General features: G+C 48.1%; 1 protein-coding gene and 1 pseudogene across 4 annotated transcripts in view; both read right to left on the reverse strand.

Annotated features, from left to right (window-relative positions):
- TINAGL1 (tubulointerstitial nephritis antigen like 1) overlaps nucleotides 1–14485 on the reverse strand; it is a 34419-nt gene extending 19934 nt beyond the window's left edge. For 2 of the 3 annotated variants that reach the window (XM_082654920.1, XM_082654919.1), the window contains exon 1: nucleotides 14410–14485. The gene's annotated coding sequence lies outside the window, so the exon portion shown is untranslated. Of the gene's footprint in view, nucleotides 1–14325 lie in introns of all 3 variants that reach the window. The other variant, XM_082654922.1, reaches the window with a different exon arrangement.
- Nucleotides 14486–17846: 3361 nt separating this feature from the next.
- LOC309833537 (ornithine decarboxylase-like) lies at nucleotides 17847–26242 on the reverse strand (annotated as a pseudogene). Its single transcript has 8 exons — nucleotides 26111–26242; nucleotides 25434–25607; nucleotides 24773–24945; nucleotides 24033–24166; nucleotides 22835–23000; nucleotides 22186–22333; nucleotides 18962–19061; nucleotides 17847–18101 (listed from the first exon to the last, which is right to left on the reverse strand). The product of its transcript is annotated as an ornithine decarboxylase-like (transcript).
- Between the last annotated feature and the right edge of the window lie 1464 nt (nucleotides 26243–27706).

A 27706-nucleotide genomic window follows, 5' to 3' on the forward strand; every position in this document is an offset into this window, starting at 1 on the left:
CCTGAAGAACGATATCAAACTTCTGGATTTCTGCCAATCTGATAGGTGAAAATGGAATCTCAATGTATTCTTTTTAAGTACATTGCTTTTTTAAAATAATTTTTTAAAATTTATTTTATCTTATCTATTTATTTTGGCTGCATTGGGTCTTTGTTTCTGCGCACGGGCTTTCTCTAGTTGTGGCGAAGGAGGCTGCTCTTCGTTGCGGTGCGTGGGCTTCTCGTTGCGGTGGCTTCTGTTGTTCTAGAGCACGGGCTCTAGGCGCCTGGGCTTCAGTAGTTGTGGCACACAGCTCAGTAGCTGTGGCTCGTGAGCTCTAGAGAGCAGACTCAGGAGTTGTGGCACACAGGCTTAGTTGCTCTGTGGCATGTGGGATCTTCCCAGACCAGGGCTCGAACCCATGTCCCCTGCATCGGCAGGCAGATTCTTAACCTTAAGCCACCAGGGAAGCCCTCAATGTATTTTTAATCTGTGGTTATCTTCTTACAAATAAGGCTGAGGATTTCTTCAGGGCTTCCCTGGTGGTGCAGTGATTGAGAGTCCGCCTGCCGATGCAGGGGACACGTGTTCGTGCCCTGGTCTGGGAAGATCCCACATGCCACGGAGCGGCTGGGCCTGTGAGCCGTGGCCGCTGAGCCTGCGCGTCCGGAGCCTGTGCTCCGCAACGGGAGAAGCCACAACAGTGAGAGGCCTGCGTACGGCAAAAAAAAAAAAAAAAAAAAAAAAAAAAAAAGGCTGAGGATTTCTTCAAAAGTTTAAAAGCCATTTATATTTCTTATTTGTTAATGGCTTCTGGTTTTGAGTCATAGAAAGGTCTTTCTAACTCCAAAGTTAATCAGAAACACTTCTATGTTTTCTTCTGCTGTTTTTATGATTTCATTATGTATTCACTGGTTCTTGGAACTAGAAGCTTTTCTTGTCATTTCCTTAGCAGTGAGTGCAAAGCTGGATCCCAAAAAGGCTTGGGGTTTGGGGTAGAGAAATGAGCCTCCACGGTGGAGCCCTCTCAGTGCTGGACTCCAATCCACTGCAGCTCTGCCAGAAATCCCATCCAGCAGACCTTCCACCTCCTTCCCTCCAGCACTCATGGTGTCCTGGGCTGGCACAGGGGGCCCAGAGCTGAGGGGGACACTGAGGAATGAGACAAGGACATGGCCAGACCAGGATTCGAAATATAGAGCCAGGGCTGTGAGCACAGGGAGGGGAGAGGGGGATTATGATGGGAGTGTTTAGGAGGCTCCAGGGAGGAGTTGGCATCTGAGCTGAGCATTAAGAATGAGGAGAAATGGCAGCGATGGGGGAAGGAGAACAGCAGGAGCAAAAACAGGGAGGTGGAAAAATCAGCCTGAAATCTAGCCTGGAGAGAAGGATTTAGTGGACCATGAAGTCCTCAAGGGTAGAGGCAGGGGATGACTTATCTCCGTGAACCAGCCAGAGTCTGTCAAATGAAATGAAGCAGAAGGGACAGGGGGCTTTGGATCCCAGGCAAAATCATTTTCCCCTTTACTCTGACAGTGAGAAGCAAAGACCTCCAAGAAGAAGCCCTTGGCTCAGCCATCATCTCAGAACCTGGGCGATCTCTGCACACCACTGCCCCCTTGTGGCTGATGTGGGAATTATCTGTGACTAACCTCAGGGGTCGGATCTAAGAAGAGCCAATCCAGAACTGAAGGTTGGGGAGGAGGCTGGGTGGGTCTCAGAGGATTGAAAAACTATGAAATTCTGTTCTGAGCCCAGTGGGCCTTCAAAGATCGTCTAGTCTGACTTCTTCATTATATATGGAGAAACCAAGTCTCAAAGAGGGTACTGCCAGGGAATGAGTGGAGAGATCACCAGACTTGGTGTAGGATAGTCCTCAGTCTGCAGGCTGGTGCCCCTTCTTACTGGTTCTGAGACCCTGGGAGAGTGGCCTCACCCCCCACTGATCCACAGTTTCCATATCTGTTAAATGGAGTCTGGGGTCTGGTAGACTTCTCTTTTCTGGTAATGTCAGGCTAAGTTACTCAGATCAATTCTCCCTTTGAAAACAACGAAAAATGCTGGTAAACTGGTGTAACCACAGGGTACAGAATTACCAGAACAAAATGGAAGGAAAACAGAAAGTCTGACAGATAAACCAAGCAAGAAAGTCATTTTTTCTGATTCTGGCCAATTGGAACTGTTGTTTTGCTGACTCCCCTGCGCAAGGGGCACAGATAAAGTTAGAGTACATAGTGAATGATCATATAGAAAACGTTCCCCACAATAAGCCAGGAATCCCACAAGCCATGCTTCCAGAAGCCAGCCCTAGTATGGACTTGCAGCCCCAGCTTATATCGGTTGGATGGTCTGTAAACTTAAGTCTTGAACTTAGATTGACGTGCCCCCAGACTGTGTGCCTCCAGCCTCCTGGAAAAAGCAAGTGAAAATCTTCTTTGGAGGGAGGGTTGATTAACTCTACATTTGAAGAAGTTAAGTGTGTAGATTATAACCTCTAGGATAAACATTAACACAATAAAAACAGTATAATTCCCAAGTCAGTTAAAGGAAGTGGAAGTCCCCTCTGGGTGAGGTTACTAACCAAATACCTATGCATATTAACATCAGACAGAGTGGGCTTTAAGGCAAGAAGAACTATTAGGATACAACTCAATATCGAAAAAAACAACCCAAGCAAAAAATGGGCAGAAGACCGAAATAGACATTTCTCCAAAGAAGACATCCAGATGGTCAACAGGCACATGAAAAGATAATTAATAATTAGGTCAACATTAGCTAATTATTAGAGAAATGCAAATCAAAACTATAGTGAGGTATCACCTCATACCAGTCAAAATGGCCATCATCAAAAAGTCTACAAATGATAAATGCTGGAGAGGATGTGGAGAAAAAGGAACCCCCCTACACTATTGGTGGGAATGTAAATTGGTACAGTCACTATGGAGAACACTATGGAAGTTCCTTAAAAACTAAAAATAGAGTATAATCCTGCAATTCCACTCCTGGGCATATATCCAGAGAAGACTATAATTTGAAAAGATACATGCATCCCAATGTTCATTGCAGCACTATTTACAATAGCCAAGACATGGAAGCAACATAAATGCCCATTGACAGATGAATGGATAAAGAAGATGTGGTATATATATACAAAGGAATATTACTCAGCCATAAAAAAGAATGAAATAATGCCATTTACAGCAACATGGATGGACCTAGAGATTATCATACTAAGTGAAGTAAGCCAGACAGAGAAAGACAAATATCATATGATATAGCTTAAAAGCTATTTATATTTATTTGTTAATGGCTTCTGGTGTATATATAGCTTATATATGAGTCAAAAAAAATACAAATGAACTTATTTACAAGACAGAAATAGACCTACAGACATAGTAAACAAGCTTATGGTAACCAAAGGAGAAAGTGAGGTTGGGATTAACATATACACACTATTATATATACACTATTATATATAAAATAGATAACCAACAAAGACCTACTGTATAGCACAGGGAACTATACTCAATATTTTTAATAACAAATAAGGGAAAAGAATCTGAAAAAGAATATATCTGAATATAAAAGAATATATCTGAATCACTGTGATGTACACCTGAAACTAACACAACATCGTAAATCAACTATACTTCAATAAAAAAGAAGTACTATTAGGAATAGAGGGGACCACTGTATAAATAATAAATAATAAGTTGAACAGGCCCTCCACAAAAGAGGAAAACCAAATGATTGATAAACATATGAAAAAGTGCTCAACCTTACATGTAATCAGAAAAATGCAAATTAAGACCACAGTAAGATGCTACTACACACATCATTTGGGGATAATTTACAATTTGAACAATATCATGTATTGGAGATTACTAGACATGCAAAGAGGCAGGAAAACATGACTGGTAGACAAGAGAAAAAAATAGAAGATAGTGTCAGAACCACAATGATCTACATGCTGGAGTTAACAGACAAGAACTTTAAAATAACTCTGATAATATGTTAAAGAACATAGAAGAAGCAAAGATTGACAAGGTAGATATAAAATAGAGATTGTCAATAGAGAAGTGGAATAAATTTTTTAAAATAATCAAATATTCTAAAACTGGCAAATACAACACCTGAAATCAAGAACTTATTGGAGATATATATTATGTATATATGTATATATATACATATATTTTTTAATGCTATGGGATTGGAAACTTTATTTATTTATTTATTTTAATTTATTTTTTTTTGTGTGGTACACGGGCGTCTCACCACCGTGGCCTCTCCCGTTGCGGAGCACAGGCTCCGGACATGCAGGCTCAGCGGCCATGGCTCACGAGCCCAGCCACTCCGTGGCATGTGGGATCTTCCCGGACCGGGGCATGAACCCATGTCCCCTGCATCGGCAGGTGGGCCCTCAACCACTGCACCACCAAGGAAGCACTATTTTTATTTTTTAATTTATTTTTGGCTGTGTTGGGTCTTCGTTTCTGTGCGCGGGCTTTCTCTAGTGGTGGTGAGGAGGGGCTGCTCTTCGTTGCGGTGCACGGGCTTCTCACTGCAGTGGCTTCTCTTGTTGCGGGGCATGGGCTCTAGGTGCACGGGCTTCCATAGTTGTGGTGTGTGGGCTCAGTAGTTGTGACTCACGGGCTCTAGAGCACAGGCTCAGTAGTTGTGGCACAAGGGCTTAGTTGCTCCACGGCATGTGGGATTTTCTTGGACCAGGGGTCGAACCCACTGCACTGACAGGTGGATTCTTAACCACTGTGCCACCAGGGAAGTCCCAGAACTTATTGGATATATTTAACAACAATGACAACAACAACAAAAGGGTATAGCAGAAAGACAAAAGACAGGATTAGCAAACTTGAAGACAGTTCAACAGAAAATATCCAAGTTGAAACAGAGAAAAATATAGCAGGAACAGAGCATAATGAGTTCTAACATTTGTGTAATTAGAATCCCAGAAGGGGAGAAAAGAGATTTGGGACAGAAGCAATATTTGAGGATTACTTCAAATGACATAATTTTCCAAAACTGTTGAAAGATATCAACCCACAAATTCAAGAAGCTTAGTAAAACCCAAACAGGTTTCACTAAAGAAAACCACACTTAGACATATCATTGTCAACAGCTGAAAACTGAGACAAAGAGAAAATCTTAAAAGCAGCTAGATAAACGAAGACACGTTATCTTTAAAGGAACAGTAATAAGACTGATGCCTACATTTCAACAGAAACTATAAATCCAGAAGAAAATGGAATGACATTTTAAAAGGTCAGAAATGAAAACAAAAAACAAAAAAATCCCAACCCTGCTAATCTAGAATTCTATACAGAGGAGGGACAATCTTTTAAGAATTAAGGTGAAACAAAGACATTTTTGTACAAAGAAAAGTTGAGAAAATCTATTGCTGGCCAACCTATACCACAAGAAACATTAAAGGAAATTCTTCAGGCTGAAGTAAAATGATCCCAGATGAAAGCACAGACCTTCAGAAAGTAATACAGGGCACTGGCAGGGACAAATGTGTGGGTAAACATTAAAAATTGACAAGTATGGGCTTCCCTGGTGGCGCAGTGGTTGAGAATCTGCCTGCCAATGCAGGGGACACGGGTTCGGGCCCTGGTCTGGGAAGATCCCACATGCCGCAGAGCAACTAGGCCCATGAGCCACAACTACTGAGCCTGCGCATCTGGAGCTTGTGCTCTGCAACAAGAGAGGCCGCGACAGTGAGAGGCCCGCGCACCGTGATGAAGAGTGGCCCCCGCTCGCCGCAACTAGAGAAAGCCCTCACACAGAAATGAAGACCCAGCACAGCCAAAAATAAATAAATAAATAGTGTTCCCTTAAAAAAAAAATTGACAAGTAAAACAATAATAGAAATGTCTTGTAGGGTTTATAACATATATAGAAGTAAAATATAATAAAGAAATAAAGAATAATAGCACAAAAGGTGGAAGGGAGTGAAAGGAGCTGAACTGTTGTAAGGTTCTTACATTGTTAAAACAGTGGTAAACATATTAATTTAATACTGCAATGAGTCTGTAATACTGTGATATGGACTGAATATCTGTGTCTCTCCCTCCCCACCCCACCTCCCGATTCATACACTGAAACTCTAATCTCTAATGTGATGGTATTTGGAGATGGGGCCTTTAGGAATTAATTAGGTTATGAGGATAGAGTCCTCATGGGATTAGTGCCCTTATAAGAAGAGGGGCAGTCTTCCCTGGTGGTGCGGTGGTTAAGAATCCACCTGCCAATGCAGGGGACACGGGTTTGAGCCCTGGTCCAGGAAGTTCCCACATGCCGCGGAGCAATGAAGCCCGTGCACCAAAACTACTGAGCCAGCGCTCTAGAGCCCACAAGCCACAACTACTGAAGCCTGTGTGCCTAGAGCCCATGCTCCACAACAAGAGAAGCCACTGCAACGAGAAGCCTGTGCACTGCAACGAAGAGTGGCCCCTGCTCGCCACAACTAGAGAAAGCCTGCGTGCAGCAACAAAGACCCAACGCAGTGAAAAATAAATGAATTAAATAAATCAATTAATTTAAAAAAAAAGAAGAAGAGGGGCAAGGGAGCTTGCTTCCTCTCTCTGCCATGCTAGGACACAGCAAGAAGACAGCTGTCTGCAAACCAGGAAGAGGACTCTCACCAGAACCCAATCATGCTGGTGCCCTGATTTTGGACTTCCCAGCCACCCAAACTGTGAGAAATAAATTTCTGTTGTTTAAGCCAATCAGTTTATGGTATTTTGTTATAGCAGCTTGAAGTAAGACATACAGTAATAGGTCCAAGATGCATATTTAAATCTCTATAGTAACTACTGAAAGAATTTTATAAAAATGTATAACTAGAACCTAATAAAGGAAAAAAAATGAAATAATAAAAATGACTTGATTATCCAAAAGAAGAAAACAGTGGGTGAATAAATGAACAAAGAACAGATGAGGCAGAAAAACAAGTAGCAAATGGTAGACCTTAATCCAACTCTATCAGTAATTACATTAAATACACATGGTTTAAACAAACTGACTAAAAGACAGATATCATTAAAATGGATTTCTTAAAAGCCCAATTATATTCATTTATAAGAAACACTTTAAAAATGTAAAAACACAGGGCTTCCCTGGTGGCACAGTGGTTGGGGGTCCGCCTGCCAATGCAGGGGGCGCAGGTTCGTGCCCTGGTCCGGGAGGATCCCACGTGCCGCGGAGCGGCTGGGCCCGTGAGTCATGGCCGCTGGGCCTGTGCGTCCAGAGCCTGTGTTCTGCAGTGGGGGAGGCCACAGCAGTGAGAGGCCCGTGTACAGCAAAAAAAAAAAATATATATATATATATATATATATATATATATACACAGAAATAAAAGGATGAAAAAAGGTATACCATTCAAACTACTTTAAAGAAAAACTAGTGTCACTATAATAATACCAGACAAAATAAGCTTAAGACAGAAAGTATTACTAGAAATAAAGACAGATGTTTTATAACAATAAAAGTCCAGTTCAGTGGGAAGATGTTATAATTCTAAATTTGTATGCACCAAGTAACACAGCTTAAAAATACATAAAGCAAAAGTTGTTGAGACTAAAAGAGAAATAGACAAACATACCACCACAGCTGGAGATTTTAACACACTTTTTTCAGAAACTCAATCAAACAAATAAACAAACAAAATCGGTAAAGGTATAGACGATTTGGACAAAGTAGTTAACCAGTTTGACTCAATTGACACATATAGAATATATACGCAGAACACGTTTCACAAAAGAAGGTATACAAATGGCCAATAAGCACATGAAAAGGTGTTCGACATCATTGGTTGTTAGGAAACTCCAAACTGAATCCACAATGAAATAACATTTCATACCACTAGAATGGCTAAAATAAGATTCACATACTAAATCCTGGTGAGGATTTAGAGCAGATAGAGCTTTCATACATTGCTGATGGGAGTGTAAATAAGTACACCACCCGAGAAGACTAACAGCTTCTTAGAAAGTTAAACATTTTTCTGGCATATGAACTAACAATTCTGCTCCTAGGTATTTACCCCAGATATCGGGGCTGATTTCAGATCTGGGGTGGGAAATGTACAAGATGAGAAAGTGAAAACATAGTCATGAGCCCCTGATGATGAACACACATCACCTATAATAGTAGGCTTGTCAGAAAAAGAAAAAGAAATATGAATCTGATTAAGTCTCTGGATCCAGTTACCAATTAACAGGAAATTCAGAGAGAGAGGAATATGCTACCTTCACCATGGGGATGCAATTAGCAATGACTGTGGGAAACTCTGTAAGACAAATGATCTGGTTTCATTAGCAAATGAATCACAAGAAGGAAAAAAAAAAAAGATGGAAAGAGAACCAAGGATTAAACAAAATTTAATGACATTAAAATAGGCAAAAAACAGGCAAAGTGAAAGTCAGGCTGCTGGTTGCTCTTGGGGGTGGAGGTGGGAAGGGGTTATTAGGGAGGGGGCATGCGGAGAGTTTCTGCGGTGGGGGGCAAGGATTTGCCTTCAGACAGGGGTGGTGGTTATAGGGGAGTTTGCCTAGTTATGGTTCACTAATCTGTACCTTTGTTTTATGTGGCTTCTGTATTCATGTTGTATTTCACCATAAAAGGGATTTAAAGAAATCATTCAGAAGATGTGGATGAAGATTTTTAGGCTTCAACTCCCAGAGATTCTGAATCTCTGAATGAAGCTACCTAAACCACCACTTATTAGAAACTGCCAGATGTTTTTATGTAACCACTGTCCCAAGATGCATTTTGAAAAACACTGGTGAAGGAATTGGGGGGCCAGGGTTGGATTTCGCAGCCGAATGACAGGCTGAGTTTTTGCCTCAGAAAGATCCCTCTGCAGCGTGGAGGATGGGCTGGAGGAGTCTGGAGTCTGACTCACAAGGTCGGAAGAGATGACAAAGGTCTGATGATCAGAGCAGCGGCCTTGGGAATGGGATGGGATGCAGAGTCGAGAGATGTTACAGAGGTAAAACTTCAAAGAGCATTTCCAAATTCCCAACAGGTATTCTTTGGGATTTGGGTATGAGATGTCAGAATCCCAGGAAATTCTCAGGAATTCCTGAAATCATACATTATTCTGTATTTTCCCCAACACTTTATGGGTTTTGGAAAAATAATGATTGACCATAATAATAAACAATGAAAATTTTTCTGTAAGAGGGTTATACTAAACATTTCAGAGGTTTCCTGTTTAAAAAATCAGGATTATAGATGCATGGTTTATTATTATTACGAGCCATTATATGACAGGATGGTATATAGTAATCCCCCAACCCCCACATATCCATGGTTTTGCTTCCCACAGTTTCAGTTACCCACAGTCAACCATGGTCCAAAAATATTAAATGGAAAATTCCAGAAAAAATTCATAAGTTTCAAATTGAGCGCCATTCTGAGTAGCGTGATGAAATCTCTAGCTGTCCCACTCCATCCCACAGGAAACGTGAATCATCCCTTTGTCAGTGTAATCCTGCCCATGAGTCATTGAGTATCCATCAGTTATCAGATTGACTGTAGTATCTTGGTGCTTGCGTTCAAATAACCCTTATTCTTACTTAATAAGGGCCACAAAGCCCAAGAGTAGTGATACTGGCAATTCAGATATGCCAAACAGAAGCTGTAAAGTCCTTCCTTTAAGCGAAAGTCCTAAACTTATAGGGAATGAAAAAATGCTGAGGTTGCTAAGATCTATGGTAAGAATAAATTTTCTATCCCTGAAATGGTGAAGAAGAAAAAAGAAATTCATACTAGTTTGAATGTCACACCTCAAAGTGCAAAAGTTATGGCCACAGTGCAAGATAAGCGCTTAGTTAAGATGGAAAAGGCATGAAATTTGAGCAGTAAGATATTTTGAGAAAGAGAGAGACCACATTCACATAACTTTCATTACAGTATATTATAATTGTTCTATTTAGTTGGTGTTAATCTACTGTGCCTACCTTATAAATTAAACTTTATCATATAGGGAAAACATAGTACGTACAGGGCTCAGTACTCTCCACAATTTCAGGCATCCACTGGGGGTCTAGGAACATATCGCCCTTGAATAAGGGGGGACTACTGTATTTCAGTAACATGTAACAATGACCTCTACCTCGTATAGATGCTTGATCATTCAAAAAAAATTAGGGGGCTTCCCTGGTGGTGCAGTGGTTAAGAATCCGTCTGCCAATGCAGGGAACACAGGTTCGATCCCTGGTCCAGGAAGATCCCACGTGCCGCAAAGCAACTAAGCCCCTGCGCTACAACTACTGAGCCCACGTACCACAACTACTGAAGCCTGCGCACTTTAGGGCCTGCATGCTTCAACTACTGAGCTTGCACGCCTAGAGCCCGTGATCTGCAACAAGAGAAGCCACCGCAATGAGAAGCCCGCGCACCGCAACGAAGAGTAGCCCCTGCTCACTGCAACTAGAGAAAGCCCACGCACAGCAATGAAGACCCAGTGCAGCCAAAAATAAATAAAATATTTTTTAAAATTAAAAAGGGGAAACATTAACTTAACATAAATGCCAAATAAAAGTCATTAAAAAATTGATATCATAAATGCTTACTACTTAAAAGAGTCTTAAAATGAAAATTTAAAACACAAAGTATTAATTGCCCTTGATCTTTTGTTTTTATGATAAATATTTCTGGTGTGGAGGAACTGATTTCATTTTGCACTGATGCTGGTTGAACTGAGTGTGTTCAAACACATCTTCAAGCTGGGTATTAGGTACATGTTACTTCATATAACTTTCCTCTTTTTTTTTTTTTCGCGGTACGCGGGCCTCTCGCTGTCGTGGCCTCTCCTGTTGCGGAGCACAGGCTCCGGACGTGCAGGCTCAGCGGCCATGTCTCACGGGCCCAGCTGCTCCGCAGCACGTGGGATCTTCCCGGACCGGGGCACGAACCCGTATCCCCTGCATCGGCAGGCGGACTCTCAACCACTGTGCCACCAGGGAAACCCACTTTCCTCTTTTTAGTAATGAACAATTTTGCTTTACAGAGAACTATAGCCTAGAGCAAACATTCAAACACTGGAAAATACCAGCTAACATAATTGGGTAGTATTCGAGTAACATGGTGAAATTACCAAATTAGGGACTTGTTTTGCTTCCAAAACTTATTATTTCTTGGAACACCACTCATAGGATTTGAGTAAAGCTTACTCATATTATATATATAAGCTTATAAATATTCATATTTTTTTTGCCAAGAATGGCTCACAAATTAGCAGCAAACAGATCCACAAACACACTTATAACACGGCAACAGCTACGAGCAAGACTGATTACATCTCCACCAATTCTCCTCTACATGCTCCTGTCCCAGAGCCCAGAAATGTCGACCTTGACCTTTGACTCCACATGCCAGTATTTCCTGCTCTAGCTTTTGACATGGCAGTGGCTTCCTTCAAACCAGAAACTTCTCTATGTTGATCATTAAGCTTTAATTTTCACAGGAGAATAATCATAGCTTTTCCTACCACCAGAGGTTGGTATCATACAAACCAAGAGAAGAGAGAGTTTCCAGGAGAGAGTGGTCAACTGTGTGAGTGAGATGGGTGCTGATCAAGGCTGTGGACTGATTGAGTGAAGGTCAATGGCATGACCCTCCTTCTAGAAAGTTCTGCTCCCACTTCTACTCGTTCTACAGAGACAGCCGTGGGCTGGGGTGTTGGTGGGCTCCACCCATTCTGGAACCTGCCCACACCTTTCACAGCCTCAGAACCTTTGCAGTGCTGTTCCCTCCTCCTGGAGCATCTTTCCCAAACCCTCCCAGTCATCAGGTCTCTCCTCAAATGTCACCTCCCACCACCCTCTCCAGTCACTCTAATTCCTTCACATCACCCATCACAATCTAGCATTACCTGGTTTATTTACCTGATTGGTACCTGTCCTCCCTGTCCCCCCCATGGAATGTCAGCTCTACAACAGCAATGATCTCTGCTGAATCCCAACGCCTAGAACAGGGTCTGGCACAGAGGTGTTCAATGACTATTTATTGAATGAATGAGCAACTGAGTGGATGGAGTAGGCGGGTGCAGATGGCTTTTTAAAGTCATCTCTCTGGACTTCTCTCTCCTCATTTGTCAAAGGGGGAAGAGAACTCCTCTACAGCCCTTTTCAACAGGGCACTTTTTTTAAGACACTTTTTTAAAAAATCAATTAATTAATTAATTAATTTATGGCTGTGTTGGGTCTTCGTTGCGGCAAGCTGGGGCCACTCTTGTGGCCTCTCTTGTTGCGGAGCATAGGCTCCAGACGTGCAGGCTCAGTAGTTGTGGTTCATGGGCCTAGTTGCTCCGCGGCAAGACCAGGGCTCGAGCCCATGTTCCCTGCATTGGCAGGCAGATTCTCAACCACTGCGCCACCAGGTAAGCCCCAACAAGGGCATTTTTGGACCCAGACACTGAATCCTTAGCTGAGCAAATGCGATGCAGGTTCTGCTTGGATGCAATACTGATAGTGGCCAATGGGTGGCAGCAAGTCACTATGGTTGAACCATGACAAAGCCTGGGCCACTGCACGGAACACCTGAAGTTCAACCTCCCAACAGCCAAGCTTGGTTTTTTTCACCATCTGGGTGAAAGCAAGACTTTCTTTTTCTCTCTCTCTCTTTTTTTTATACAGAAGGCTTTTATTAGTCATCCATTTTATACATATTAGTGTATATATGTCAATCCCAATCTCCCAATTCATTCCCCCCGCCCCACTTTCCCCCCTTGGTGTCCATGCGTTTGTTCTCTACATCTGGGTCTCTATTTCTGCCTTGCAAGCCGGTTCATCTGTACCCTTTTTCTAGATTACACATATATATGTTAATATATGATATTTGTTTTTCCCTTTCTGACTTACTTCACTCTGTATGACAGTCTCTAGGTCCATCCATGTCTCTACTAATGACCCAATTTCATTCCTTTTTAAGGCTGAGTAATACTCCATTGTATATATGTACCACACCTTCTTTATCCACTCGTCTGTCAGTGGACATTTAGGTTGCTTCCATAACCTGGCTATTGTAAATAGTGCTGCAGTGAATACTGGGGTGCATGTGTCTTTTTGAATTATGGTTTTCTCTGGGTATATGCCCAGTAGTGGGATTGCTGAGTCATATGGCATTACTAGTTTTAGTTTTTTAAGGAACCTCCATAGTGGCTGTATCAATTTACATTCCCACCAACAGTGCAAGAGGGTTCCCTTGTCTCCACACCCTCTCCAGCATTTGTTGTTTGTAGATTTTCTGATGATGCCCATTCTAACTGGTGTGAGGTGATACCTCATTGTAGTTTTTATTTGCATTTCTCTAACAGTGATGTTGAGCAGCTTTTCATATGCCTCTGAAAGCAAGACTTTCTTAAACACAGTGTGCATACCCCTGCTGCCCTAAAGGGAGAAGACTGAACTACGTTTAAAGTCAAATCCCAGCTCTGCCACTTACTGGCTAGGCGACCGCAGGGTTTGCTTCTCTAACGTGGGGGCATTATAAGCTCACTGGGTCACTATGAGTCTCCAGCAGGTAAAGGCTGTGGAAGGACAGCATGTGCTCTCAGGAGAAGGCTCTGAGGACTGCGTATGGAGCCTGGACCTGCAGAGACCCCCCGGGAGCACTCATTCTCCAAGCTGTCTCCACCTCCCTTGGCTCACCCCTCCCCCTCCCCCTCCCCACCCCACCCCCCATTCTGCACCTGCACTGGTAGCACAGGTGCCCACTGTGGCTGAAGACAAAACACAACGGATGACAGGCTTCATTCTAAATGGATCCCCACAAAACTCGAGTGGGCACCTGTGCTGGCAATCCCACCCATTTCATTGGTCCATTCACCCTTCCACGCGCGTTGTGACGTTTCCACTCGGCCCTCTCCTAAAAACACCAGGACCCTCTCCTGCCTCCTTGCTCTCCACTATGATTTTGCTTCTTACTCCACTAAGAAAGAAACAATCAGTAGAGAGCTCTGCGTTCTCCCAGCGACCTACTTGTCCCCGCGGAGGTGCGGCACGAGCTCCCATCTGGGCGCACCTTCCCCCAGCCCCCGCCCCCAGGACGCCAGCCCCTCCCACCCACCCAAGGACTTTGCTCTGCCGCTGTCGCTTCTCTCTTCTGCATCTTATCTTCCCCTCTGTCGGTCATCCCTGTGAGCCTACAAACAAGCCATAATATCTCTCATCTTAAAACAAACCCCTCCTTGACTCTACGGGGCGCCTCTTCCAGCTACCCTCCCGTTTCCTGTTCCCCTTACCGCACAACTAACTCCCCGGAAGAGGTGACCACGCCCCACCCTCTCCACCATCCTCTCTGGACTCCACTTCCACCAACCTTCCTTGGCTTTGAAACCCGCTGGTTAAAATCACCAATGACCTCCGTTTTCCCGATGCCGTTCTCAGCCCTCACCTCACCCACCTCTGGGCAGTATTTGACACAGCCGAGGGCTCCCGCCTTCTTGGAATGTTTCTCCTCTCAGTTCCCGTGCCTTGTGTCCTCTCTCTGTATGTTCACTTCCTGGCAGGGCTGGGCGGCCCCAGGAATGTAAAGTCCATCCAGTGTGGACCACGCCCCATCCACGTTCATATCTGCCGTCCTGACCTCTGTCCTGAAGTCCAGTGCTTGTATCTGACTCCATTGGGAGATTGAATAGGCGTCTCAAACCTGACCTTTCCGAAACTCAACTCTCCATTTTAACCCCTCCTAACCTGTTTCTCCTCCCCTGCATCTCCCTTTGTGTACCGGCAGCTTCAGCCTAAAGCCCTGGATTTGTCCTTGACTCTTCTCTTTGCCTCTTACCCCGCATCTGACCCCTCAAAAATTCTCTCGACTTGACCTTTGCAGCCTGTGCTGAACCTGGCACCTCTCACCACCTGTACTGTGACCACCGTCATTTCCCAGGACGGGCAGGAACCCCTCAAGTTCTCTCTTCATCCTCTCACCGCATTCACCTGCTCAAACTTGCCAGGGCCTCCCCCTCCCCCTTCGCCGCCTTACCCCGCCTCAGAAGAAAGTCCAATCCCTGACTTATCTGAGAATTGACAAGATCAGCCCCTGACCCTCCTCCTGCCTCATTTCCCAACACCTCCCCTCACTCACTCTGCTCACCCACACAGCTTCTTGCCTTTGGGGAAACACTCCATCCCTGGCTTTGGACTTGCTGCTTCCAGTGCCTGGAACTCTCTAACTCAGCTAACCACACGGTCCCTTCAGGTGTCTGCTCACCTGCTACATCCTCAGAGAGGCCTCCCAGGCCCCTCTACCTAAATTAGCACTGTCTTCCATCACTCACTGTCCCCTTGCTTGCTTTATTTTTCTTCACAGCACTTATTGCTTCCACTTCATTTTATCATTGATTTATGTGTTTGCTTATACTCTTTTTCCACCTGGAAGTTTAGCTCCATGAACTTGGATTTTTGTCCATCTTGTTCATCACGTGTCACCTGTGCCAGACACAGTCTAGGCCCTCGCATTTTATTTTATGGATGGATGGATGGATGGATGGATGGATGGATGGATGGATGGATGGGTGGATAGATGGATGGATGGATGGGTGGATGGATGGATGGATAGATGGATGGATGGATGGGTAGATGGATGGATGGATGGATGGATGGATGGATGGACAGATGGGTGGACGGATGGATGAATATCCGCAGTCACACAGTACAGCACCCAGAAGGCAAAACACAAAACACGCCAACGTCTCTTGCAACTGAATACAACTTTATTTTTTCCCTAAAGTGCACTCATAGTTGTACTTCCAGGTATCTCTGGGGAGGTAAGGGTAGACGTTTCCACTCCCAATTTTCAGCTCTTGGAGGAGACAAATGGATAACACGTAATCCAAAGGCTGCATGAACCCTCTGGATTCTTTGGGTGGCGTGTGCAGATACCCTTCCCTTCTCCTCAGATGTCTGGAGGGGGAATCTCTGTAGCCCAAGGATGCCGGGAGATTCCTCTGGTCTTGGCCGGGCTGGGGAGGCAGCAGCAAGGTTGGTAAGGCTGATTCTGGTGGATGGGGAGGACCCTTTGCAGAAGCTGGAGATCAGAGAATGTCTTGTCTTATCAGGCGAAGCTTAAAAAAGGACACAGGACACAGGAGGTGGGTGACTTTGGCCTCTGGGGCCCTCTCTCCCCTTCCCTCGCTGCAGCAAGGTGACTGGTCATCCCGATGTGTCCCAACCCCTACCTCTGTCATCATCCTTCCCTGTAGGATACATTGTCTTTTTGAGCTCACAACTCCCCAAATGTTGTTGTTTTTAAAGTTTTAGTGTGCCCGGGGGACATGTAGTAGCATCTGCCCCGCTTCGGGGTCGGCTGTATCCACACCTTGTCCATCCAACCTCCCAACTTGGGCGTTTCTTAAGGCCAAGGTCAGGTCTGAGGCACCCACATGGCGCATTAGCTGTGTGGCCAGATGCTGTGTGCATGCTCCCTGAGGATGGCCAGACCGTGGGGGCAGGGGTGGCCTCTGAGCAGGCCAGGGCCAGGATCAGGGCAGCCAGAGGCAGGTGAACATGAACTGACCTTGAATGAGGATTTGCATTATCTGGCTTCATCCTCTCAACAGCCCTGCCAGGGGAATGCTAATCTCACCCTCACTTCACAGATGGGGAGACTGAGGCTCTGACCACACTGCCAGGATGTGGTGGAGCCTGGATCCCCTCCAGACCTGTCTGACTCCAATGCCCCTGCTCTCTCCACTAGGGTGAGTGCCTATGGTTCACGTAAACCTTTCTGGAACAACGCAGGGGTCACTAACTGGAGGAAAGGAAGGACCAAAGCGTCGCAAGGTGCTGGTCAATGCAGGTTGCCTCACATTCCAGGGCATGGCCTCCAGGGGGCACTCTTGTAATAGCGCAGGTTCCTCTCCCTGCCCCACCCCAGGGTCTAGCGGGTTAGGAGCAGGCAGGGCAGGATCAGCCTCCCGGAAGAGCTACCCTAGGCTTCAGGCCCGCTTAGGGAGAAGACAGGTTTTTGTTTGTTAGTTTGTTTGCGTTACGCGGGCCTCTCACCGCTGTGGCCTCTCCTGTTGCGGAGCACAGGCTCCGGACGCGCAGGCCCGGCGGCCATGGCCCACGGGCCCAGCCGCGCCGCGGCACGCGGGATCCCCCCGGACCGGGGCACGAACCCGTGTCCCCCGCATCGGCAGGTGGACTCTCAACCACTGCGCCACCAGGGAAGCCCAGAAGACAGTTTTGAACCTTAGGTTGCCCATCATTTCAGAGGCACCCAAACCTCTGTTTCCTCCACGCTACTCCTCACCCCAGATCCCTGCCCCCAAGCGTCCCCCCGTGGGCGCACCGAGGTGTCTGAAGCCCCTCCATTCTGGCCTTGTCTCAGCCTACAGTGCAGTCTCCAGCAGGCTCCTGTGGAAGGAATGTGCCTGTAAAGGGGTGTTCTAGGGCCCCCCTGCTACCTAAGGAGGCAAACCCTAGGTTGGGCCCAGAGGGGATCCTGGGGCGGGGCTGTGAGGGAGCCTGGAGCTGGTGGGGAAGGGACACCTGAGGAGGGAGCCCGGAGGGCAGCTGCAGATGGTCAGAGCCGAGCGGGGTGGGGGCACCTCAGCGAAGGGGCTGAGGGTCATCTGGGGACACAGGGCTGCCTGATTCTGCCCACAAAGGCATCTACGCATCAGGGCTGTCAGAACTGCCCAGGTGGGCTACCTTGGACTTACCTGTGGAGAGGCTGTAACAGGGTCAACCCCACAGGCAGAGGCCAGTGTCAAAGGTCAGCCAGACATCTTGGGCTTTGCTGGGGCCAGTCGGGGGAGTAGGGTATTTCCAGGGCCTGGGACCCCAGAGCTCAGCCACCAGCTCCCCTTGCCAAGTTCAGATGCTGGTGAGAGCCCCTCACTGCCCAGCCCCTTTCCACCTCCCTCCAGACACGTGAGTTCGGGTCCCGTGGCGCAGCAGATGGGAGGGGAGAGGGAAGCCACTGAAGGCGGAGCTCATGGTGGACATGTAGGCGCCCATGGAGGGGAAGACCAGCCAGTCGCCCACGTCCAGCTCAGGCAGCTGCACCTCCTTCAAGAAGAGCTTGTCAAAGGCATTGCACGTGGGGCTGTAGAGGGTGCAAGAGAAGAGGGGCAGCTTGGGGCGGAGGTCCTGCAGGGACATGGTGGCGGGGGGGTGGGGATCAGAGAAGGAAGACACCCCCCCTTCACTCCCCAGCCTGCAGGGCATGCCCCCAGGGCACCAGAGGGAAGGTACCAGCAAAGACTCTGTCATTCACTCCCTCTGACCAATTCCTGAGTGGTGCCTATGTGCCAGGCACTGTTCTTGGCCCTGCCCTCATGGAGCTTCTGCTCTAGAGACACACTCCTGCCCTGCCAGTTCACAAGTGCAGACACAGATGGGACCTCAGTTTTCCCATTTATAAAGTGGGAAGATTTTATTTAATGATCACTCAAAATACCGGGACTCAAACCTGGCTGCACTGCAAACGCCTGAGGATCACGTCAGGGTCCCAACCCATGAGAAGTTCCGATATCAATGGTCTGTGGCATGGTCTGGGCATAGGGGTATTTTAAAGTTTCCCAGATGATTCTAATGTGAAGCAAAGTTTGAGAATCTCTACTTCCTAAGTCTCCTGCATCTCCAAGATTCAAGGACTCTGGAACCACAAACATAACGACACAGAGAAATGCACAGGGAAACACAAACAGCCAAACAGCTGCACACACACCCCTCCACAGACCCATGGACCTGGACACCCACCTTCCTGCACAGGTGTGAATCGACAGGCCCACACAGAGAAAGGCACACACACAGAAGTGCACCTGCCAATACACATAGACACACGTACACATCCTGGTACATGCACGAGGTGTGACAACCTGTCAAGCCACCGATCATCTGCGATCTCTCGCCTCTCCCCCTGGCAGCAGGGAGCCCTGCCCAAAGAGGGCTGGACTAGGGGGTCTCAGAGTCTGGGAGGTTCCAGAGCCACAAAAAGTTCTCCTTACCTTCACCACAATGGGCATCCTGGGTTCAGGCTCCCTGGAAAAATGCAGAATGCGCCGTAGTGGCCGTTGTTGAGATAGAACAGCGGCTTCCAGTAGCCTCCTGAGAGCAGACAGATGGCAGGACCGAGCTGTGCTCAGCTAGGTCTCACTGCTGACCCTCAACACCTGAGCCCAGCACCCTTGGGGGAGGCCTGACCCTCTGACCAGCGCTGGATAACCCCTGTTCCCTGCTCCAGGAGCCTTCTCTGAACCCATGCATGGTTGGGGCCTGTCCTCTGCTCTCCCACTGCCCCTCTGCTCCCCGCATCAGGGTGTTGCCCCTTTTCCTCCTCTCCTCATAAGAATAATCTAACTAACATGCCATGAGCTATAGCCCAGGCATTGTTCCAAGCTCTCTACATGTATTAAGCTATTTAACCTGTAACTACACCCTGAGCAGGTACAATGAGCCCTGGTTTACAGCTGAGAAAACTGAGTCTCGTCAGAAGTCACACAGGAGACTGTGGCAGGTCTGAGATTTGTCCCCAGGCCGCAGGTCTCAGGTACTCTGCCCTCACCTTAGACCAGGTTCCCTGAGCCCCTGCTGCATGAGTCAAAACTGGGGGCAGGGTTTCCCCGGTGGCGCAGTGGTTGAGAGTCCGCCTGCCGATGCAGGGGACACGGGTTCGTGCCCCGGTCTGGGAAGATCCCACATGCCACGGAGCGGCTGGGCCCGTGAGCCATGGCCGCTGAGCCTGCGCGTCTGGAGTCTGTGCTCCGCGACGGGAGAGGCCACAACAGTGAGAGGCCCGCATATCGCAAAAGAAAACAAAACAAAAAAAACTGGGGGCAAACGGCCTCTTCACGACCTAATTCCATCATGGTTGCTCCTCAGTGATGTGCTAATTTGTCAGTTTCCTTCCTCAAAGGGGTGCCTGTGTAAACTACATGTTCTCCATGCTTTGGCATCTGGGGCCTTGCTGACCTTGGAGAGACTGCTCCTCCCCGGGCTGGTTAATTCCTAGAGATAGCAAACGACTGCCTTACAAGAGCGCCTTTCCTGTGCAAGCCAACCAATTCAGCCTCCATACCGCAAACTGCCTCCTAGATGGAGCTCCCAGAACTTGAGGCACTACCTCTGGCTAGCGGCCCCAGGGCAGTTCTTACCCCCACAACCCGCTGAAATTGCTCAAACTAGCCAGTCCCACACCTGCCAATCCAGCTCACCCTGCCTCACCCACTCCTATCCTTGAAAACTACAGTAGAGGCTCTGGCCTGGCTTTCCCCTTTGTCCTTCTGCCCGCTGAACCACTCCGGTCCTTCCCCTTGTGGCCCTGTGTGGCCTGCCATGCCTCTGGTTTCTCCAGAGGAAACTTGTGAGTAATAACCTCTCCTTCGTGACAGTTATTTCCATGTCTTACATAACCTGATTAGAACAAAAACAGTGCCCAACTCTGACAAGCACAGGGTACAGCACAATTGTCACCTCCCTCCATCTAAACTTTCTGCCTCTATTGATGTTACCGAAGTAAGCGTGTGGCAGCTCTCTCCAGCTCCATCATACTCCTGATGCATGCTGAGCTGGTGGTCACCTATGACCCCCAGATCCTTTGGACAGGACCTGCTACCAAGCCAGTTTCTTCACAACCACTCTTCATCTGTTCTTAGAACACTGCTTTCTTGAATCTAAACTCAGGACTTCGTGCTGATCTCTTTTAACATTCGGAGCATTTCATAACATTTGGGCATTTATATGCCCAGATCTTTCTGAATATTGTTTTTTCTGCCCCCTCCTCGGTGTACTTCCCACCATCCCCCCCCCTGCTTTCTTAGCTGCCGTCACCGATCCCATCTCCTGTAGCCACAGCCCCAGTTGTCCCTAAACTAGTTGGTCACGAGAGGTAGTCAAGACATCCCTAAGGTCAAGAGCCCAACTCTGCTTGGCATGTAGTACAAATCCAAGTGCACCAGTGTTTGAATCAGACAGACCCAGGTCCAGCTGCACCACTAGCTAGCTGTGCTGCCTCAGACAAGTTACTTCCTCTCTCTGAGCCTCACTATCTCTCCCTGTAAAATGGGAATGCCCCTAAATTATTTCACAGGGTTGTGGAGTAGAAATGAGAGAAAATATGTTTTTCACACATAACAGATACTTAATAATTGGCATCTCTTGTTATTGTGGAAATAAAAATAACAGGCCCCTAGGGACTTCCCTGGCGGATCAGTGGTTAAGACTCCGCGCTTCCACTGCAGGGGGCATGGGTTCAATCCCTGATCCGGTAACTAAGATCCCGTATGCCATGTGGGTCAGCCAAAACACACACACACACACACACACACACACACACACACATATACACACACACATGTTACCCCTTACCATAATAAAGATATAAATTTTAAAAATAATAATTATAAGCCCCTAATACTTAGACTTTTGTTAAATGACGGCTTGAAATCAAATGCTTCCTATCACAATAATCTTTAATGAGACATTTTGTGAAGAAATGGCAACCGGCTGACACAAGTGCCTCAGGGATTACAAAGCTGTGGGCCGATCATTTGTCAGAAAGGATAAGGGAGGAGACTAAAGCAGGTTATAAATATTTACATATCCATTATCATACAGCCACAGAGAATAAAAGCACTAAGCCAGCGGGAGACATCTATTCTCCATCTCATCATGAAATGGAATTTCTGGTTAGCTCACTGTGAGAAAAGCAAACCCATCCACCCTGCTGCAAAAATAACAATCAAAAACCTCCCCTGTGGTGCTTAACCTCAATTGTCAAAGGTTTACCATTACCCTATAGATGTCACCCTTAACCTTCAGGCCATGACAACAACGAGAGTGCCTTCTTATATTTGTCATAAGAATTTGTATTTACTCACTATATTTTTGGTATAAGAATTTGCACCTGTTAGAAAATGTCTGCTGGATGAATTTAAGATGCACACCAGCACGATGGTGTCTGTGAACCTCATGGGCTGTGTTTTGTAACTTTACCCCCATAAACACAATATAAATCCATTGGCTACTTAGGAATAATGAAGACCCTTTGTCTTGGTTCTCACCTCCCAGTCTATTTCAGAACAACGAAATAGTGATACTAACAGGTTCATTCCTAGACCCAGTTTGAAGCTTGTTTCCTGCTAATTAACCGCCCAGAGTTGGAGCCCAGACTCCCTGCCCATCCTCTCCCCTGAGGGCCGGGGAACGCCTGGATGGTGCCCTGCCCACCCACCGGGCTCCAGCACAGCCTTCCTGGCAATCACGTTGACAGCGATCATGCAGACAGGTGCTGCGTAGAAGCAGCCGGGCTCTGCGATGAGCTCGACGCCTCTCCCCTAGGGAAAGTCCTGGGCCAGGGCGGTGTTGATCACTCCCACCATCTGCAGGGGTGGACCCAGAGCCTAATGTGGCCTGTCCCTCTGTGGGAGCTTTACCTGTGTCGTCTCCCTTCATTCCCATGACAGCTGTGTGAGAGCTGTGTGCCATTTTACTAGGGAGGAAACAGGTAGAAACTGTGGCCCAGAGTGGGGAAGTAACTTGTCCAAGGGCACATAGCACATAGCACCCTGAGATGTCTGAATCTGGAACCATTTAAATTAATACACAGTCAGTGAAGATGAAATGTTCCCTGGGTCTCAGGGATAGCAAATTTCTACCTGACTGTAGCTTAACCGGGGATAGCAACTAACATGTCTAAAGAAAGACACGGAGCCAGATATGCACGTGCTCATATATGCACACAGGCTGTGTAAGTATAGTCAGACAAATCCCAGCTATATACGCACATACGACTCACAGTTCCACGAGCTCCCCAAACACACACACTCTGTCCCCTAAACCCAGGCTGGGACACCTGGCTCCCTCTCACACTCCCCTCTCACCTCCTCAAACTTAGAGTCAGAGCCCTCCTCTCCAGGGAAGCCCCCTCCGGTGTCCAGGAGACTCATGTCATGCCTGACCCCGCAGCCCATCTCAAACATGCGCCGGCAGTTGGTGATGGCCTGTGTGAAGCTATGGGGTGCCTGGCATCTTGAGCCCTCGTGGAAGCTGAACACACGTCGAGTGACATGTAGAGAAACACATGTGAAAAAGCAAGGGTCAGTAGGAAGACAGAAAGGGTCAGAAACACTGACACATGGTCATCCTTGAGTTGGGGCGCTCACGTTTGGGTGGCGGTCACCTCTCTTAGCAGGCCCCTCCCAGTGCCTCATTGCAGGGGCTCCCTTTCTCTTCCACCTTGGAAGGAGTGTGCTCAGAACCCCGAATCCCCATGCTGGAGGGCAGGGCGGGCTGAGGAACCAATCAGGGCTGGGTAGGGTGAGGCCAGTGCAGAAGTCCAGGGGGTGCCACAACACTAAGGAATCCAGATAAAGAACATTTAACGCGATCGTTGTAAAGAGCAACATTGATTCAGAAACATCACTAATGAATAAAACATTAAAAATGTAAATAGGGACTTCCCTGGTGGTCCAGTGGGTAAGACTCTGTGCTCCCAAAGCAGGGGGCCCGGGATTGATCCCTGGTCGGGGAACTAGATCCTGCATGCATACTGCAACTAAGAAGCCCACATGCTGCAGCTAAAGATCTGCGTGCTGCAACGAAGATCCCGCATGCCACAGCAAAGACCCGGTGCAGCCAAAATAAATATGTACATACACACATACATAAATATTAAATGAATAAATAAATAATGTAAATAAAGACAAGATTGGTAATAGTAATTGAACCCTGAAGCAAAAGGAAAAATCAGAAATGCCAGTCCTGTCTTCAGTTAAAATTTTGATATTTTCCTCATTATGAATTTCTTTGCATTATTTTTTATTTTTTCAAATATTGTATTAAAATGTTATTTATCTAGAGTACTAAGTGTTTTAACGTCCCCTTAAATTTTGCACCCAGGGCCTGTGCCTCCTTTGCCCCCCCCAATCCCAGATAAGATCCAGGTTCTTCGCTGAGCACAGATGGAGCATCACGAGGTCCAGAGGGGCCTCAGCTGACCGGAGGGTGTCCAATAAGCTGGAGATCGACAGTGGAAGCCAGGACTCCTGCCTCCCAGGCAGGGAAAGCCAGTGCGTTCACCTGGTCCCAGCCACCGCCAACCCCAGGTCTCTGGCGGACTTCAGCATATGTTCACACACCTCCAGGTTGGCCCCAAACTTGGCGCTCAGGGCAAGATGCTCTCACTGTCCTGGGTCCACAGCCGGAGGACCAGCCTGGGAGAGGGGTGCAAAGGATGCCAGGGGTTCTTAGGCACATGAGCCCCGATGCCCCCGACCCAACCTCCCTCCAGCTTCCCACCCACCCCCGCCTAGTTCCTCTGGACTGTCCAGCCATGGAGTCCCAAAGAGTGGACACACTCACTACTTACAGACTTCTGCCCAGGCAAGAAAAAGCAGGAAAAGGATAAAATTATAAATACACCTTCCATAGGTCTCCATGTTACAGGATCAGAGATGTTAAATAACTTTCCCAAGATCACATAGCATGTGACAAATGAAACTGAAATGTGAGCCCTGGTCTCCCCAACTCCGTGCCTTTTCCAGGATGTCGCCTAATGCCAGACCGCCTAATGCTAGGCTCTGCCTAGTGTCTATGCAGACACAGGCAACGTTTATTTAGCACCAATGTGCACCAGGGAAGGCATCGGGCCACTGACCCAAATTCTTGTACTTTGCTGCTTGGGTCTGTGCCAGTCACCGTATGGGACCACCTTCATCTGGTTCCTGCAGCCCAACTCCATCTGTTGGGGTCCCAGGCTTGAGGTCTCTTGCTCTACCTGTCTCCACCTGTTTGCACCGCCCCTCCTTCACTGGTCTCACGTAGCCCCAGGGTGGTGCTGGGCCACCTTGATTAGCTCCCCCTCACTGTTGAAGGTCAGGAACCGCACCCCATGGCGGGCAGCATACTAGATGTGCGAGACAGGCTTGCAGGGGTTGGCATAGATGATACGAGAGGGGGCCACGCCCAGGCCCAGCCCCTGCTCCAGCTCCACCTGGCATGGGTAACAGCCAGAGCAGGGGGCTGCCTCACTGCCCTTTACTCTTTGGGGACAGGAAGCCTGGGCATGAGTAAAAGGGGTTGCCCTTGACTGAACCCCTACTATGCAGTGCGCTGAGCACAAATTGTGCTCTTTAAGCTTCTAGACTCTTCTAAGGAAAGTAGAGTTGGCGCCATTTTCAAGAGGAAGGAACTGAGGCTCAGGTGAAATGGCTGTGCCAAGACAGGAATGGGTTCTGTGGCTTCAAGCTTGTGCTTCCACTCATTGGCTCAGGCTGTCTGCCTTAGTCACGCGGACCAGGAGGAGGTTGACCACACCCATATTTCATTCATTTATTCCTTCCCAAACAATTGAGGATTATAAGTGTCCTCCCCTGTTCAAGGTGCTGCAGTCCCCACTCCAGGACCCCTGGCAACTGGCCTTTTCTTCCCAGGAAGTGTCAGGCCCGTGAATGAGACAATTGGCCTTGGGCCCAGGCTCACCTGGCTGGCACAGTCGAAGCCAGTGCCCAGGGTGGCCAGGTCACGCAGCACCCAGGGGCTGCTGTTGCATTTCACCACATAGAAGGGTGAGACCCGAGGCAGGGCCTGGCGGATGACCTGATGGCGGCGGGCCAGCATGCCCAGGTCAATCACCATGAAGGGGTCTTGGCGATCCTGCCAACACAGGGAAAGAGGAAGAGAAGGCTGGGTAGTGGGTTATCTCATCTAATCCTCAGAACAACTCTGTGCAGTAAGTACTATTGCTGTTGCCATTTCAGAGATCGGGAAACAAAGGCTCAGACAGAGGAAGTCGCTGGCTCAAGGTCACAGAGCAAGTACACGGCAAAGATAGGATTTGACGCCAGGCCTTCTAACTCTTAAAATAGGGGGACAAGAGGGCAACAATCTTTGTAGATCAGAGCTCCAACCCTCAACCAGACAGCTTGGCACTGGGTAAAACTCCAAGTGGTGGGGTGGGGAGAGAGCTAGAAGGGGACAGAAATATTCCATCACCCCAGCAGAACAGAGCCTTGGCATAAGACCTAGGAGACTGACATAAGACAGTAAAACAGAAAGTCTTATTTCTTGCCCACCAAGTAGAGACTGAGACACCCTCTTCCCTCCCTACTCGCCCCCTTCCCTCCCTCCTCTTTCCTCCCCTCCCCCTCCCCCCCTACCAAATCGGAGAGCTCCCTGATCTTCAGGACCTGCCAGGCAGTTTCCCCAGCCTCCAGATTGATGAGATCCTTTGGCCACATGCTTCCAGGGCTTTCTTCACTCTCCTTTGGGTTCCCGACGGGGGTGCTCATCCCCGACACTCCAACTAAGTCCTTAGCCAGGCGCAGTTCCAACATCCTGGAAAGGGCTTGCACTGAGGATGGGGCCTCTTCCCTCCTCCCAGCTCCCTGAGGGCCCCAGAGCCAGAGTTCCTAGGCCATAATTTCTCAGCCCTCCCCTTCAGCCACAAGAGCTCCACAGAGCCCTCGTGAATTTTCCCATCTGTAAAATGGGCCACTGACCCGGTCCAGCCTGCTTCAGAGACCTGGTGGGGGACCAAGCCAGATACATAGGCTGTGCACACAGAAGAGAGGGTTGGCATCCTCTTCTGGGCTCCTCCACACACGTGTTCCCATTCACGGATGAGAAAACTGAGGCCAGAAAAGATAAGTGCAGAATCCACGATCTTCAGATTTTAGGGCTCAGAGCCAGGGCCCAGGAGATGATCTAGGTCCAAGGTTCCCATTCTACGCACAGGGATGAGAGGCCCAGATACACGAAGGGACTTGATCGAGGTCACCAAATGGTCAGTGGCAGAGCTGGGCCTGGCACCTGGGCTCCCTAGAGCAGCCACTGGACCTGCTGCTGGCCACACTTCCCTGAGACCGAAGTGAGGGTGGCCTGCAGCCAGAGGCCCTCTGCTTCCGCAGCTGGGACTGCACCCATGCCCCCCACGCCACAAGCAGACTCACCTGCTGCCTATTGTGACCTGCTTCCCCAGCCACAACCCAGGCGGCCAGGATCTGTGGCGACTGGGCTTCGGGTAAATCCCATAGGAAGAGCAGAACTCAGCCCAGATCTCAGGGGCCAGGGCAAATACCACCCCAGGCTGTCCTTCCAAACCTCGGCCAGCCCTGCCTGCTCAGACCAGACCTCCCAGGCCCCAAGAACGAACCCTCCTTTGTCACCCACACGACAGGATCACAGGTGAAGTCAGACTCCAATTATACGTGAACATCAGAGACAATCAGAGTAGAGGGACCCTGGGAACCGGCGTCCACCCTTCCCACTTCACAGATGGAAACACCGAGGGGCCCAGCGGTCTCCGGAAGACTCAGCAAACCTGGAGGGGGTAGAATCAGGACCTCAGACTCTAATCACGGGCCGGTTCCGCTGCCTCAGAGCAAGAGCTGGTCTCTCCTGGTGCTGTCCCTCCCCGGCACATTTAAATACCTCGCTGGAAGTTTCTCCAAACGGAAAAGTGAGCCTATCTGCATCACTCAGTGTCCAGTCACGTCCCTCCTCCCTGGGCCTGCCCTCCCTCTCCATGTGGGCTGCTGAGGTCTCTGTGACCCCTTGTCCCTCCCAGGCTGAAGCCATCACCTTGGGGCCGCCCACCCTCTAGAATGTCAGCCGTCACTTCCTGCAGGCTCACACCCTGCCTCTGTGCTGTGACCAGAGCCTCCTTGCTGTTCCAGGAAGGCAGTTCAGCAAGGAGCCGGCTCCTGCCCTGACTCTTCTTTTCTGCCAGCCCTGCCTGGCCTTCTGCTCACTTG

This window comes from Grampus griseus (assembly GCF_964374135.1).
Source record: "Grampus griseus genome assembly, chromosome: 1".
Lineage (NCBI taxonomy): Eukaryota > Metazoa > Chordata > Mammalia > Artiodactyla > Delphinidae > Grampus > Grampus griseus.